General features: G+C 41.4%; 1 pseudogene; it reads right to left on the reverse strand.

Moving 5' to 3' along the window:
* Positions 1-400: 400 nt before the first annotated feature.
* On the reverse strand, positions 401-16,737 carry LOC126940805 (ATP-dependent RNA helicase DDX39A-like; annotated as a pseudogene).
* Between the last annotated feature and the right edge of the window lie 1,295 nt (positions 16,738-18,032).

Raw genomic sequence — 18,032 nt, forward strand, 5'->3', positions numbered from 1 at the left:
TTCTCTCAGATGCCGTAAGCTTTCTCTACCCTGTTCCTCACAGCCATCTGAATTCTCACCAGAATTGCTTTTCACTCCACATTGCCACAAATCCTTTCTTTGTGGCAGTCTGGGTTTTCTCTATCATAGTCCCCAAAATTCTTCCAGCCTCTGCCCATTACTCAGTCTCAAACCCACTTCCATATTTTTAGGCATTTGTTACAGCAGCACCTCATTTCCTGGTACCCAAACCTGTCGTTTCTTGGGGCTGCCATAGCTAAGTACCACAAACGGAGCAGCTTAAAGCAACAGGAACTTACTCTTTCACAGTTCTGGAGGCCAGAAGTCTGAAGCCAGGGCGTTGGCAGGGTCATTTTCCATCTGGAGACTCTGAGGGAGAATCTGTTCCATGCCTTTTGGGTTACAATGCCTCTGTTCCAAGGCGTTCCTTGGTTTGCAAATGTATCGCTCCAATTTCTGCCTTCACGGCCTTCTTCCCTGTGTGTCTTTGTCTCTGCGAATGTCTCCTCTTAAAAGAACACAAATCATTGAATGTGAGGCCCATGTAATCCAGTATGACCTCATCTGAATTAATTATATCTGCAAAGACCTTATTTCCAAATAAGGTCACATTCTGAGGTTCCAGGTAGATGTGAATTTGGGAAGGACACTGTTCAATCCACTATGTAGGTTCTGTGTTCCTTAAGGTCTGTACCATGTGTGGTTCTTCTAGAAGTCAACACAGTGCCTGGCACCTAGAATGAATGAATGATTTAGTGAATTTCCTCCATCACTAACTCTGTCAAATAAGAAGAGTTAAGTGTCAAGTTGAGGTGTATACGTTAAATAATGCCCACTTTACTTGAGCAAGATTTAAGACTCAGCCTTGACTTTCAGTTCTCTTGTGTGCCACATAAACGTTGCACATCACACTGGGGTCTAATCTCACTTGTTTGATTGTTCTCAAAATCTCCATCTACTGAGATAGAAGTTTGCCATTTGCAGTGGAATCTATGCTATTCTGGAAAGATTTGTATCAACATTCTTTACTCTGGTCCCTCCTACAAGAGAGGATCCTACTAGATCATCAACATTTCTGTATATTAGGCATGTAACTGTGCGACCTCAGTAAGCCACTTAATCTTTCTTGGGCTCTGTTGTTTTGTAAAATGGGGTTATTAATGGTACCTACTTTGTACGGTTGCTATAAGCATGAAATAAGTTAATTTCACAAAGTACTCAAAACTGTGTCTGGCACAGAGTAAATACATGTTTGTTTAATAAATAGTATTTAATGTCAATCAATCAAAATCAATGAAGTTTCTCTATAAACAAAGTATTAAGCAGCTACCAAGTTCTCAAAAGGGGCTGGCTGTTTCTTATAATTTTCTTAGAGACATAGCAACTTAGAACTGGTTTCATCAAGGTAGTTACTAAATTCAGCAACGTGAAGGAAAATTTTCTGAGAAGCATTTTCCTGGCTAAGCTTAAAGGTCTGCTTCTCAAACACTTCTGTTTTGGAGATATGACATTTTATAGCATGAATGGAAAAAATTGTCTGGAAGTTACAGTGTTTTTTTAACATAACACTATTGTACCTCACATTTTACGGTTTACAGAATGTTTGTTTTAAGTCGTCAGTAGGGTTGCAGAAAGTATAACCAACATGCATCCTGATTTGTGAATCGCATGTAATCTGAGAGCATCTGAAAGCCTGTTGGTGTCCTTTTCTTGGCTCATGGCTCACATACTCCCTTGAAGGGCTGTCAAAGTTGGCATGGCTTAAATGTCATTTTTTAAATTACTAAGGATTTAAAGTCAGGCTAAGGTTTTGTGTGTGTGTGTGTGTGTGCGCGTGCATGTGTGTATGTGTTGAAGATGAGAGAGTTTAGCAAATATCAGTTTGTTGACTATGAAAATGTACTCAGACTTCACTTAAACCTCTTTTCTCACCCACCCATAGAACTGTTTCAACCAAGTTCAATCCAGGTGACACTAATGAGCTAAGAGTCTTCCAGGTAGGAGTCACACTGACATCAGAAACATTCTATAGATCTCAGCCTCACCTCTCTTCTACCCATCCCCTCCCCCATCTTTTGTCTCTTTCCAGAGCCTGAAATCTGTTATTATTCCTCTTGGGAGGTCCGTTTACATTCAACACACATCTGGCTTAATTAGGTTGACAGCTGCTACAGGTACCGTTGGACAAGGTCCAGCCATCTCAGTGCGTTCCCATTTACTTGACAGCTTAACCTTTCACAATCTCATCTTCAGAGTGCAAATGAACTTGAGAGATGTGCTTTTATTATTTGTTAATACATGCTCATTTTCTACCTTGCCACCAAAATCATAATCAACAGAGGCCACACTAAAAAGTAAAGGGTGTTTCCCTAATGCCAGTTGGTGAGCTGCAAAGACCAAACTACCAAAACCTATGAAAACTTGGCAAAAAAGCATAAGAAGAAGTGGTCCAGGGCGGTTGGAGAAAAGGCTGAGAAAACAATCCCACTTTCAAGGCTTATGGCTGGAGTTTGCTTATATAAAATCTTTAGGCAGTAAAAAGTGATTATAGTTATTTCTGCCTTCAGCCACAGCCAACAAAGAAGGTGGTCTTCAGATTCCCCACATACACTGATGTTTTTCATCTACACTGTTGTACTTCTAGCAATGGAGTGACCATTTTGCACATGCATACAGGAATAATCTGTTGCAAAGCCACTCGGTCTGTGTTTTAAACCACCTGCCTTAAATGCCTTTGCAGTTATTTTAATCAATTCATGCAAAGTTTTTTTTTTTTTCCACTAGAGATTCATGTAGAAACAACATTGAGAATAACAACTACTTTTAGCTGCCTCAACCCAAGCCCGAGTCCAAATTAATAAAAGCAAAGTCAATTCCAAAAGGCCCTTCCAAAGAAAGGTGGTTAGCTTTTTCGTACCATATTTACTTAGAGCAGGAAAGTCCTTTATTTAACAAACTACTGTTTGACTTCCCGGAAGTTTAGATGTTTGATTCTCTGTGGCGATTTTATTTTCCCAACAAGCAACACCTTTGGGGGGCCAGAGGACAAAAGGAAACCGAGGGTCATTCCGTTTTCCTGGACCATGATTTTCCTTTGGCTATTATTTTGAATCATTATAACTAAATTGTTTTTCTTCTCCAAGAACTAAAAGTAGATCTACCATTCAATCTAGCAATCTTACTAGTGAGTATCTACCCAAAGAAAAATATATCATCATATCAAAAGAACACCTGCATGCATATGTTCATTACAGCACAGTACACAGTTGCAAAGATGTGGGACCAACATAAGTGTACATCAATTGATTTTTGAATAAAGAAAATGTGATATATATATTACCATGGAATACCACACAGCCATAAAAAATAAAATAATGTCTTTTGCAGCAACTTAGATGGAGCTGTAGGCCATTATTCTAAGTGAAGTAACTCAGTAAGAGAAAAACCAAATATGTTCTCATTAGTGAGAGCTAAGCTATGGGTAGGCAAAGGCAGAGTGGTATAATACATACAGAGTGGTATAATACATACAGAGCGGTATAATACATACAGAGCGGTATAATACATACAGAGCGGTATAATACATACAGAGCGGTATAATACATACAGAGCGGTATAATACATACAGAGCGGTATAATACATACAGAGCGGTATAATACATACAGAGCGGTATAATACATACAGAGCGGTATAATACATACAGAGCGGTATAATACATACAGAGCGGTATAATACATACAGAGCGGTATAATACATACAGAGCGGTATAATACATACAGAGCGGTATAATACATACAGAGCGGTATAATACATACAGAGCGGTATAATACATACAGAGCGGTATAATACATACAGAGCGGTATAATACATACAGAGCGGTATAATAATACATACAGAGCGGTATAATACATACAGAGCGGTATAATACATACAGAGCGGTATAATACATACAGAGCGGTATAATACATACAGAGCGGTATAATACATACAGAGCGGTATAATACATACAGAGCGGTATAATACATACAGAGCGGTATAATACATACAGAGCGGTATAATACATACAGAGCGGTATAATACATACAGAGCGGTATAATACATACAGAGCGGTATAATACATACAGAGCGGTATAATACATACAGAGCGGTATAATACATACAGAGCGGTATAATACATACAGAGCGGTATAATACATACAGAGTGGTATAATACATACAGAGTGGTATAATTGACATTGCAGACTGCAGACTCAGAAGGGGGGCAGTGGAGGGGCATGAGTGAACATTTACACTGGCATCCTTCTCCTTCAGCACTAACTTTCAGTCACAATAGAACATCTTGACCTCAGGGAAACTGAGGGCACCCTTCCTCAAAGCAGCCAGAGTTGTAAGGTCTGAATGGTCACCAGATTCATCTCTCTGGGTAAATAGATGGCACCTTGTAACTATGAAATGATGATGTTTATTAAGAAGAGGTGGAGGTGCAGTGTGAAGCTCTCCTGAGTGCTCTGTGGTTTTGGCAGCACTTGAGAGGTGAGGATGGCTGCCCTAGGTCAACCTGGCTGGTGCCAGAATAGGTTTTGCCTTTAGGGCAGACTAGGATACCTTCAAGGCAACCAGGAGTGAAGTTGTCTCCCTCTTGCTGTCAAGTGACTGATGGGAATGATTTGGGGCCCTATACTGACCCAGACAGCCAAGTCCCCACACCAATCGCTGGTAATGGGAACACTATCTCCTTGCCTCCTGGAGCTAACTCACCTGGAGAAAATAAGGGCTGGGGCTCCCAGGATACCAACAAAATCCCAAATATAAAATATTCAGGCAGTTAATTCTGGTAAATAGTATGTATAAATAATATTTCTTAGAGATGCTTATCCACAATAAGGAAAAAACCTTACTTTTGTACAAAACCGTTTTACCTACTACTACAATGTTTCTCACAATGTATTGGTAGACGCCAAACAATATAGAAGCAAGATCAGAAAAAGCGTTATCATCTTTGCTGCCCCACCAGCGAATTAAACAAACAAGAACTTTTAGCATATTTTAAGAAGTATATTAACAATTAACTATTGTGTGTGCTTTGATCCGTTTCCTAAAATCAAACAAAAAATAAGATATGTAGTTGAGCAAGCAAGAAATCAATTTGTGCTGCTTCTAATTTCATGGTGATGGTCATCAAATTTGTGCCTCTGGATCAAACACTATCAAAATAAGTAATTTTTCTTTTTTCTTTTACAAATCTGTATACCACTCAGGTCAAATGCCTGTTTAATTTATAGAAATATAAATAAATAACCATACAATAAAGTTTTATGATCTAATCACACCGAGCCCTGGATGTTAGTCATAGGCCACTGTGCTTTCTGCCCACTGTAAATCAGTCAGCACAGCGGCTGACTGACTTACCACAAACCGTTTTAACAAATGTAGTCCTGCCTTTCCCTCCATATTAATTAATACACATAACAAAGGATAACGCTATCCTTTTGTTCCCTGAAGCCTCCAGGCTTCCACGGAGGCCGCTTTGTAGGTGCTTTCTCCTCGCTGATTAAAGGAGATATTCTGTGTGTTCCAGTAAGAACTAGGAGAGTAATCCTGCACCTGTTAGAGGCTTAGGAAACTGGTGAGTAAACCTCTCAAACCTCCCTGGCTGACTCAGTTTTCTCAGCCTGGAGGACTGGCAGAGAGCTTCTCAAAACTGGAAAGATGTTTCTAGAAGCTTTCCTCACGTCACCTAGAGACACTCCCATTGTATTTCTGAGAGCTTCGTCCTAATTTTCAGTTACTCATTTTTTAAAAAAGGCTTTGACAGATCCAGCAAGTAAGTACAAAGCATCCAATTTCAGTGTGAAAAATACAGCAAAAAAAAAAAAAAGAGGTTATTTGATTTATTTTAGATCAAACATCCAGTTATTTGGAAATATCTATTTTTGACTAACTTTTTATTCTCATCCAGATGTTTGGCATTTGTGTAGACATGGATTAAGTGGCCTGCATTGTATTAAAAAGACCCATTTCAAAAGGAAAAATGATATAATATCCTTGTAAATTCGGGTAAACCAAAAGATTGGCTTCTTTCTTAGCACAATCAAAACAAACTTTCCTCACCTCCCTTATAACCTCACATCCTAAAGGGAAGGGGGAGATGTCTATAAAATATCTTTCTTTTTTTTTTCATAGTAATATTCTTACACGAATCTGCAGCTTTTGGACAGTCCAAAGAGAGACCCAGCTGGCACACAGGAAGCCACACACGGGCAGCAGGGCCGCTCCAGGCCATCGAGGCCCATAGTCAGGACTCTACTCACCATGTGTGGAGATGCTGCTTTCCTCCAGAACCTCTGTCACATTACCTTCAAACCGGTCTTGGATGTCCTGGAGGATTTTGGCGTCATTCTCCTCAGACACAAGTGATGGACAGGCCTTTAGTGCCAAAAAAACCTGCACGAGCCACTGGGTGGAGGTAGGTGTCTGAGTCTTCAGGCATGTCATAGTTAAGAAGATGTTGAATCACTCAGTTCCTACAATGGTTAGGAAGTGATTGAAAGTGAATACGGGGACTTTGAGCAAACCTGCAGAGACATAGGCTTGGAGCTGCCTCGGTAAATTCCTCCAGTGAAGTGGATGGGATCATGGTGTGGACGATGACAAAAGAGTAGAAGAGAAGTTAACGACAGATTTGCACAGAGGCCGTCGAAGATTTTATAAAGAAAAATGTCTGCAGCCAATGGTTTATGCCAAATATCTTCTCAAGCCTCCATATCCCTGTGGATGTTGCAACTGACTGCAAACAGATTGATCCACCAGGATCCACCACTGGAAATCCCTGGACTGCTGATAGTGTGACAGTCGTTCCTCGTGGGCCATGGCCAGGAAGTTCTGCTCCATGAGGAGCTGGGCCGGGGACTGCAGGGCTGCACTGGCTTGATGAAGATTGCCACGTGCTTAAATTCCAGCATGTCCAGGAGATCGAAAAGCTTGCGGTTCTTCTCAGTGTCCTTGACCTTGAGGTAGTACTGCTGCAGTGCAGGCAGCGTGCACTCATCATCCACAAACACCTCCATGGGATCCTGCATGGACTCCCTGCACACAGGCCAGATCTCCTTGCTCAGGGTGGCACTGAACACGACTCACTGCTTCTGCCGGAACATCAGGTGGGAGGCCACCGGCATGTCCTGCCACAGGTCCAGCCACCCCAGCATCTTATCCAGCACAAAGTGCTTCACATTCTTCAGGTTGAGGCTCCTGTTCTGCACAGGTGCCACGATCTGACCCGGGGTCCCCACCATGACATGGGGACAGTTCGTCAACAGTTCTTCATTCTTCTTGATGAAGAGGCCTCCGAAAAACACAGACACCTTGACACTGGGCATCTACTTGGAGAAGTGCTCATTCATACTCCCTGCTGATCTGGAAGGCCAGTGCCCCTGTGTGGCATGTGATCAGGACTGTCCCCTGTCAGTTGACGGGCCGGATCTGCTGCACTGTGGCCAGCACAAAGACCACCGTCTTACCCGTCCCGGACTTGGTCTGGCACAGGACGTCCATGCCCAGGGTGGCCTGGAGAATGCACTCATGCTGGACCGCAGGAGCTCCAGCTTCAGCAGAAAGTCCCAGAAACCAGAGCTGTGGATGGAAATGTCGGATCCCTTGACATCTTTCTTACGGGGAACCAGAGCGCTCCCTAGAGAAGCCTGGGGCTCTTCTTCATAATTCAAAAGCTCATTTTCCACATACTGTTCTGCCGTGTTGCTGAGAGCAGAGAGGCAGGGCCCTGGTTCCTCATTCTCCTCCGCATGCCGCAAGGAGATGCAGTTGCTAATTATTTACATCTCTTATAAGAATTACCAGCTAATGGCCAGGCACTGTGGCTCACGCCTGTAATCCCAGCACTTTGGGAGGCAGAGGCGGGCAGATCATGAGGTCAGGAGATCGAGACCATCCTGGCTAACACGGTGAAACCCCGTCTTTACGGAAAATGCAAAAATTAGCCGGGCGTGGTGGCAGCGCCTATAGTCCCAGCTACTTGGGAAGCTGAGGCAGGAGAATGGCGCGAACCCGGGAGGCAGAGCTTGCAGTGAGTCGAGATTGCGCCGCTGCACTCCAGCCTGGGCTACAGACCAAGACTCTGCCTCAAAATAAAATAAAATAAAATAAAATACACAGCCAAACTGAGAAGTTAAGCAGGGATGGAGCTGGCGAGACTTCTCAGAAAGCAACCCCCGTCAACAGGAACCATCCTGCAAGCCCTCCTACTTTGACTGTGAATTGAGAGGATGCAATTCCCAAGGTCATTGCCATACCAATGAGTAGAGGGTACAGATGGAATCTTGCTACTAGCTCTGCAGGGGTTAGAGGACAAAGCTTGAACCCTGTGGCAACAACATCACACAGGGAGACCTTTAAAAGACGATTTAGGTATTTTGCTCTGGGGACTGGGTGTCTGAATTGGGGTGGTGCTGACGGACATAGTGAGACGTGATCTGTTTAAAACATAAGCAGGGCAAGGAGTCAAGAGTGTTTTCTAGGCATTCTGGCCTACGCAGCACTGTAAATGGTGTGAACTTGGGAATACAAGAGGAGGAACAAGAATATAAGTAAAAAAACAAACAAAACCAAAGGTCAGTTTGGCACGGGCTTAATCTGTGTTACCTGCAGACACCTACAGAGGACGTGAGCGGGTGAAACTCTGAGGCTCCACACCAAGGGCAATGGCAGAGCTGAGACGTGAGTTTGGTACATTAATGCAATTTAAAATGATAGGTCTTCATTCAGCCTTAGGTTATAAAGATAGAAAAGGGAAGAGAACCAAAGACTAGGTGCCACAGTGCTCTGGCATTTCAAAGTCAGGAAGAAGAGTAGGAATCCACACGGGGACTGAGTCAGACATGATCTTCTCTGAGTGGTTTTCCTGACATCATCATTTCCCTAATCCTGAGTTAGATTGTGATTCTACAGAAGTCTGTGCTTGTCCACCATAGCATTTATCAAGTGGTATTACAAATATTTTACACTGGATAGTATATTCATCTTGTGAAGGAAGGGACTGTGTCTTGCTACATCTTGAAATTGACTCAGGCAACAGGTAGACTTTAAAACCACCGCTTATGGAATAAAGGAAGAAAATTTAGACCCCAAAGCCTATATACATACCCTAAAATGTTATTCCATTTCACAAGTAACTTGCGTTAGCAGCAGCCTCAATCCTACAACAGATGGGCTTTGAGTAGATGCTATTCTGTGAACATAGGTGGCCCTTGGTGTATCTGGAATGTGTCATTTTACCCAAGTATTCCAAGGGAAGAAAAAATCTTCGTATCTCTCTCTTCCCTCCTTCCAGTTTTTGAGAGCTATAGCTAGAAGCAAATCCTGTCAAGATGAAGACTAGTAATTACAACATTTCACATTTTAGGTCATTCTCCTTTATTCACAAAACATCACTGTAGCCACCACCTCAGCCTCGCCACTTCCAGCAAGGAGATCTGGCCTGTGTGCAGGGAGTCCACACAGGATCCCATGGAGGTGTTTGTGGATGATGAGACCAAGTGCACGCTGCACACACCGCAGCAGTACTACCTCAAGCTCAAGGACACCGAGAAGAACTGCAAGCTTATTTCCTGGCCCACCGCACCCCAGCCCTACCTTATGCTAAGTCTCCATGTCAGAGGATGATAAATACACATGCACGTGCACATGCATATTCACCATCTGGCCCTTGTTCCGTTCAGGTGATTTATTTCTTGCATCTCCTTATTGAATTTATAAGAAGATGCATGATAATTCATTTTCTTTGTCAATTCCCTGCTTCTCATTTTGCTAATTCAATGCCACACTAACACTTCTATTAATTTGGCACTTGGAACTGATAGATTTACTGTGTGGCGTTCCATCTCTAACTAAACAAAAATAAAACCGCAGACTTGGAGCTATTTCCACTGTCAAAGTTTTGCTGCTGCTGTTTTGGCCGCTGCTGCGTTGTATGAAGCTTATCCACATCCTTTAATCATAGGATGTGGATAATCGTTCTCTCGAACGGAGGTATATGGGGATAATACCTGAAGGTTTTCCACCTTGTGGAGGCATTGTAAATATTCCTGAAGTGAAGACTTGTGTGGCTAAAGAAGTCATCTTCCTTATAAACCATAGGGTTCACCTGAGTCATAAGGCAACCTGCTCTTCTATAGCAAATACTTGCTTGCTGCAGCCTGGACGAGGATTCTCGACAGTGATCACCTGCACCTTGTCCCTGATATCCACATATGTAGATGACATCTCTGGAGACAATTAACTGTAAAATTTTAGGTCAGTTGCCTATGAATCTGAATAACATCTGCAGTTATATCAGGGAGGATAAAATTAGCAGAGTGATCAAATCTTATCCTTCAGGATGTAAACTAACAGCTGGATTCAAAAAGAAAGTTCCACAGTCAAATTTCATCAGTGATCTGTTGCAAAGTGAGTGGTTGGCCACCACTAAAACTCCCAGCCCAGGCCTTTGTTGTAAACAAACATTGGCCACCCATGAGCAGATCCTCCTTTTCACCCAGGCACACTCTGTGACTTCTAAGGACATTTGCAAGGTTTGCAATCCACAAGCCCATTTAAACATCAGGTATCTATCGGGGTTTGGAGAGAAGTGCGTCACCAATTCAAATGCCAACCAGCCTAATGGATGCTGGGAACATGCCCCAGGGTAACCACTGCTAGGGTGACTGATCTATCTGAAGTTCAATTAAAGAAAAATGCTTGTCCTCACTTCCAAGTTTTGAAAACAGTTGGGCATTTTTGAACATTTTGAACTCTCTTTCTCCCCTGTAACCACTTCTTTTCCGCCCTGAAATCTGTAGTGGGAAAGAAACGTATTTAGTAATTTAAGCTCTCATCTTAAGAAAAGTTCAAAGTAGGTGTGGAGTAAATGTTGTGAGAAGGAAACCTGAACCTAGAGTTAGTGTAATAAGCCCAAGTCCCAGACATATCAAGAAAGTTAGCAATGCCAGAAATAAACACAGCCGAGCATAAATCAACAGAGACTGTGGATGGAAATTTCACTGCGGGTATCACTGGGAACAGGAATAAAACAAGCAGATGGTAATATTGGAGAGAAAAGGGGAAACATAAGAAGAAAACATAAAAAGTGGAAATATTTGACTTTTTCATAAAGTAAAAGAAATTTTAATTTTTTTCTACTTAGCAAGTTCTGAGTAAGAATTAAGCATCATGATCAAAATAAATAACATTCAAGAAAAGGATTATAAAAAGGCATAGAAGAACTTTCACATTTAAAATGGAGTCCAGGCAATTCTAGAAACCAGATCCGTTTGTATTTGCCTAGATTAAGCCAGTATTACCCAATGATAGTAGCAAAACTGCTTATATCAAAATCCAACTTAGCTTTGAGGAAATACAAATCAGTCTACAGACATGTTAAGTTTCAACAAATCCAGTAAATCAGAAATACAGTGTAAAACAAAATTTAAAAATAAGATTTTTCAAAAGTCATGCTCTTTGGCCGGGCATGGTGGCTCACGCCTGTAATCCCAGCACTTTGGGAGGCCGAGGCAGGCGGATCAGGAGGTCAAGACCATCCTGGCTAACATGGTAAGCCATACTAAAAAAAAAAAAAAAAAAAAAAAGAAAAAGTTAGCCAGGTGTGGTGGTGGGTACCTATAGTCCCAGCTACTTGGAAGGCTGAGGCAGGAGAATGGGTGAACCCAGGAGGTAGGGCTTGCAGTGAGCCAAGATGGGGCCACTGCACTCCAGCCTGGGTGACAGAGCCAGACTCCATCTAAAAAAAAAAAAAAAAAAACTTTATCGAAAATTGAAAATATATGTTACCTAAATTGGCATGTTTTCCAAAAGCAACAAACTGGGCAGTGCTTTTGTTTATTAATTATTTCAATAGCATGTACTGTGTGTGCACCACACTCTTGGCAGACTGCTGGGTGCCAAAAACACAAAGACGCACAGCACATGGTCCTGTCCTCAAGGGATCTGGGCTAGTCGGTTGTTAAATTACTCTGGTCACATCAGTATCTTCAGATTTACACCAAGACATTTCACATGGAAATCCATAATCGATTCCATTTCAGATGCGAAACAATCTCATCCATTCATACTTAAACACATTTTCCTCAGAGACCTCCCTCCCTGACCTTCTGAATTGGCTTAATTCCATTCATGAGTTCCCGTGGAAGTGCACAAGGCACTTCCTTGTGCTTCCTCCACCAAATTACTCAAGGTACTCTAGGGCCGTTTTCCCTACTCTTTACTCGCTACTGTCTTCATTACTGTCCCCCAAGGAATTAGCAAGTAACTTACGAATGAATGGTAGAAGAGCTGAATAAATAAATGAAATGACCATTAAACTGAACTGTCCCTGAACAACTGGACAAAATAAGTGAGCCTATTTGCCTGGCCCTATTTTTTTATATTTTCTCTGAAATTATGAATGCTAGTTTGGACTATAAATTCCTTTTTAATTGGAATGACAGGTTCAAATTTCTCTGCTTCTCTCTTGCATTTTACTGGATAATCCACGGGTCATAGGTTTTTAGGCTGATTTAATTCTTAGAAAATGAAGTGCACAGCTTTTACAATGACAATTACTGTTTTAAAAATTGCTTACAACACATAATTAGACAGGTGAATATGGTATAAGCACAATGCAGATATTTTAAATGTGTAATAGTGCCATCAGAAGTACTGATAAAAGATCACTTTGTTCTCATATATGTGAACAAGTTTATACATCTTGAATACTTCTTGCAGGTTTATTATGAAAATATTTTCTATCTTGAACAATGGATTCATTGTCAGAAATCTGATATGTTCAGCAACAGAAAGAACCTTGCTTTTCAGATGGAGGTGGATTTTCTGTACAGGATTAGTTCAAACTAGTTCTTATAAAAACACACAAGAAAGGATAAGACACATTCTTCCATAATATTGCAGGAAAGTGAGTTCAGAATTTAAAGATTACCTCATGGTTTTATTAATATACTATAATTAACTGAGCTTCTCTGTTTAAATTACTAATTGGGGGATTCCTATCACAAACTTGAGCTACTTTTCCTCTCAAGAATGTTCACTTCTAAACTTGTTATAACATTCTGGTCTCATTAAGTTACCAATTCATCTGCTATGTACAGCTGTCTTCACAGTCTCTTCCTTGGTAAGAATCGCAGCCAACAGAAGCATTTTCTATGTTTTACAATTACTGATGACTACAAGGGAGACCAAGGAAGCTGACAATAGCTCAACTCCATGACTGCCTGGACTTAGTAATTGTAAGGTGTGTTTGACAAAATGTAGACATAAATAGGGTTAATGGAATGAGCTGTGTTTCAGAAGTAGAAAACCCTGCTAACATCAGTTATAGCTTCTCTCTTAAACCTCACTATGCAAAAGAATATTTTTGACTCCTTTTAAAGTTACTTTTAATGCATCCAATCTTCTGGTTTTTCACCTTGGATAAACTCTCATTAAATTGAGTGGTTTTATCTTTAATGTAGGGGTTTATTTCTATGTTTCAAAAACTCATTCTGCTTTCAAACAAGAGAAACATAAGCACATATATGTTAAGTATCTAATGCGCTATCATGACTACCGATAAAAGCTGTGTTGAAAAATAAAAACAAAACACAAAATCTTGTTTTTACTCAAGAGTTTAACAATAAGTTCATTGGTCTGTGACAATAAAATGTATTTATCTGTTAGCAATTGACTCAAGAATTGAAGCAGAATATTAAGCTGAGTAGCAAGGTCATTGTTAGGAGTTCATTTATGAAGCCTCCACACTGGTAAATAAGCAAAGATAAAGGGTACTCTCATACTCGAGAAATGGATAGCTATCTTCTTCCTCAAGAGATTTTGAAATAATGTTAAATTTGGGGAAGTCTTGGTTTTAGACAGCCAAGATTTTATTCCATAAAGTTTCTGAACACTCTTCACCTCTATAGAATCAACATAAAAGAAATAACAGAAGGTGGACCAAGGACAATATTGTTCTTAACTGCATGTTTAAGAAAGCCCAAGCCTCAAGTGACCAAAAATACTCCTGCATCTTGCTTTATAATGCAATAATAATCAAGCTCAATTCAGATACACAAGTTACAATGTGTAGTTCACCACTGGACACCAAGCACCTGGGAAATGGGGTCCAAAAGAGGCACATCTTAGCAGCCCCTTGGTGCACGAACAGTGGCCCCTTAGTGGTCTGCTAGCCTCTCATTGGTATCTTTAGCTTCTGCACTATCTAGAAATGCTTGAGGATCCGAAATGCAAAATTAAAAGATTCTGGTGTTTCCTCAACTCTTAATTTGAATTTAGAATTAGAATTCTAAGTTCTAATTAGTTTAGCAGTTGTGTTCCCTCATACTGGAGTTCTTTCTATCCTTCCAGACCTTTTCTCCAAAGCAGTGTCTCTGTGGGTGTTCCACATTACAAAGTTTGGGATTAATCAGTGGATGGGTAAAAGCAATCCCTTTGTCCTGTGTACTAAGCTAAGGTGGATAGCACCACACTTCTGACTATGGGGAGACATCGGAGCCACCAATTCCCAGCCTTCGCTATTTTCTAATGGAATTGTTTCTGTTTTTGCTGTTCAGTTTTGAGATTTCTGTATATATTATAGACACCTGTCCTTTGTCAGATTTTTAGTTTGCAAATTTTTTCTCCCAAATCTGTAACTTGTCTTTTCACCCTCTTAAAGGATCCTTTGCAAAGCAAAACTTTTTGATTTTAACGAAGACTAGTTTGTCAGTTTTTCCTCCAAGAATTCTTTGCCTCGCTTTAGGTCTCAAAGATTTTCTCCCTTTTTTTTCTAAAAGTTTCAAATGAAATGATTAGTTAGAGCTAATTTTTTGTATGAGGTGTGAAGATTGGGTCTGGAATGTTTGATTGTCCCAGCGTCATTTGATGAAGGACTATCTTTCCTCCAATGAATTGCTTTTGCATCTTTGTCGAAGACCGGTCAGGCATATCTGTGTAGGTCTTTCTGAGGTCCCTCCTCTGTTCCATTAGTCTATGCGTCTAACTCTGCCAATACCACAGTCTTGATTACTCTCATTGAATAATAAATTTTGAAACCAGGCAGCCTTATGCCTTTTATTTTTTCTCTTTCAAAATTGCTTTAGCCCTTCTAGCTCCTCTGCCTTTCCACTACACACCTATTAAAACGTCTAAAATAAAAAATTGCGACATTGCCAAATACTAGTGAGGATGCAGAGAAAGTGGGTGATGTGGACATTGCTAGTGGGCAAGTAGAATGGGACAGTCACTCTGGCAAACAATTCGGCAGCTTCTTAAATTAACTCAACGTGTAACTACCATACCAAAACTCCAGAGAGGGATTGTGTAGAATAATATCAAAACCATTGTGGCTATCACACTCTCATTTCAGAAAAAGGATATTTATATCGGCTTATCTCAAGAAGAGTTCTTATTTACATTCCTGAGCCTACTTTCCATCTGAGTTCTGCATTCAGCCAGACTATCAGAGAAGTTGTGCTCGCCCCTCCTGCCACTGATCCTCAGTCCGGGGTGTACTGTAACTGTGCTAGCGAGCACAGGCTTTCCTCTCTTCAGTGAGGCTCTGCTGGATGCTCTGATGGTTCTTTTTGCAGAGGTTGCGTGTCCCGCCACACTGCACCCTTCAGGACAACACGTCCTTAATGTTTGTTTCCAAGCTGTTATTCTTCTGCTCTCTTGCACAAATCATTTCTTTTTCGATGCTTCTACTACTCAACTGTGTTATCAACTCCCTCCCCTTGCTTCTGGGAGTGACCAGTCTCCTGGCTACGTCTTTCATTCCTCAAATACATGGCCACCCGGGTCATGGCCTCCCCTCCTTCCGCTCCAGGCTTTGTGAGAGGCTTGAGCCTGTTGGCCTTGTGTTCATCCTACTCATGGAAACCATGGCCTGGTCTGGCTCTGGCCATCACCCTGATGGTCCAACTCCAACAAAGTCCCTGTGGCCACAGTTTCTTTTCCCTCCCACTTTCTCTCTATTCCTCCCTTCTGCATTTTCACACCAATTCTGACTATGTGAAATCTTCCATCTCTCAATGACTCCATAAGCCTCTGCCTCACTCCCATGTGTTTCTTACTGTATTCACTTTTTTTCCTATTCAGCTCGAACTCCAAGTCTTACTACTTCAACCATACGCATGCCAATACCCAAATCCTGTAGCCATTGTCCATCTCTTTCCCTCCACATGGTGAATCCATATTTTGGGATCAGTTCAGCTGTACCTCTTCCCTGCACACACTTGGTATGGGAGCGTGATTGGAGAAAAATCACACAAACACACAGGAAGATATTTTTTCAGATCCACAGTCCTATTCCTCCCCTGGGCCCTTGATTCCATTTGGAATTCCTAGTCATCATTTCCTCCCATGCTCAAGGGAAACTCTCCACACCTATAAGCCTGTGACCATTCCTCTTCCCTTATCATTCCCACAAATAGCCTTACCACTTCACAGAGAAAATGGAAGTGAGATGGAAACCATTGCAGCTTCCTGTTTGTAAATTAACGAACAGACTTGGCCCACACCAGTGCTCTCTTGCTTTGTTCCTCCAAAAATGCAGGAGAAGAGACTTCTTCTAAACACGACTCCGCTACCTGCTCATTGGACTCTCCTGCCTCCTTCAGGACTCTCCCTCTACCAAGTATTTCCTCCACTTCCTCTGGATTTTCAGCTCTCCCTCTCCACTCACCATGTCCTGTGCACATGTTAGTATGTTGTATGCCTCTGTCATCTTGAAAAACAAAAACAAACTTTTCTTTGGCCCAACATTCCCCTCCCACCATTGGCCTATCTCTGTCCTTTCCTTCACAGCCAAGCCAATTTAAATGCATTCTCAGTTGTTCTCTCCTCCTGTTGCATTCACACCTCCAGCTGACTCCTCGATCTGATGCAATTTTGCTTTGGTTTCCAGTGCTCCACTAAAACAGTTATTCCTCAAAGTTCTCACATACCTTTTAAATGTTAATCTAATGACTTAATCATTCACTGCATGGCTTAGCCATCTCTGAAGACTGTTGACCAGGCCTTCCTCAGAGAACAATTCTCTTCTCTTGGCGTCCATGGTACCATGCTCTCTTGGTTGTCTTCTTTCCATAGTGAGTGTCATTACCTGTTACCTTACAGGTTCTCTTCCTCTGCCAACCCCTGAAATGTCAGTGTTCTCAAGTTTCCCACTGTAGGCGCTCTGCTCGACCCCCTCTGTTACAGGGCAATATTTGCACCACAATTCACCTACTTTCCAAGACACAAACCAAGTACCATCATATCCCTTCTGTCTTCTGCACCAAGGCTGGCTTCACAAGCACGTGACCCATGGAGTCACACAGGGACAATCCTTGCTTACAAAGCCCTCATGCTTCATTTAATGCTTGGCTATTGCCATTTTCAACTTTTAATTTTTTTTTTGAGAGAGAGATTGACTTTTTTACTTTTTATCCTTGTGGGTACCTAGGAGGTATATATATATATTATGGGGTACATAAGATCTTTTGATAGAGGCATGCAATGTGTAATAATCACATCACGGAGAATGGGCTACCCCTCCCCTCAAGCGTTTATCCTTTGTATTACAAACAATCTAATTACGCTCTTCTAGTTATTTTTAAATTTGCAATTAAATTATTATTGACTGTAGTCACCCTATTATGCTATCAAATCACAGGCTTTATTCATTCTTTCTATTTTTTGTACCCTAAACTTTTAAATTCTTGAACAAGGGGCCTCACATTTTTATTTTTGCGCTAAGCCCTGCAACTTATGTACCCAAGCTTGCCTACAGGCTGTGGATTCAACGTCATTCTCCTTGCCTGCTACCCCTCTGATTGGCCATCTTCATCCATTGCTAAGACGGCTATAGCAGTGTTTTACCTGGGCCCCTGTTTCTACTGTTACTTCCTTCCAATGTGATCCCAAGAAATAAAATAGGTGCAGGAAAATTTAAAGCTATGTGTAAGATTAGCATATATAAGACAAACCACAGAATCTTTTAAATTTTTTTCAG

Source organism: Macaca thibetana, chromosome 17, assembly GCF_024542745.1.
Source record: "Macaca thibetana thibetana isolate TM-01 chromosome 17, ASM2454274v1, whole genome shotgun sequence".
Taxonomy (NCBI): Eukaryota; Metazoa; Chordata; class Mammalia; order Primates; family Cercopithecidae; genus Macaca; species Macaca thibetana.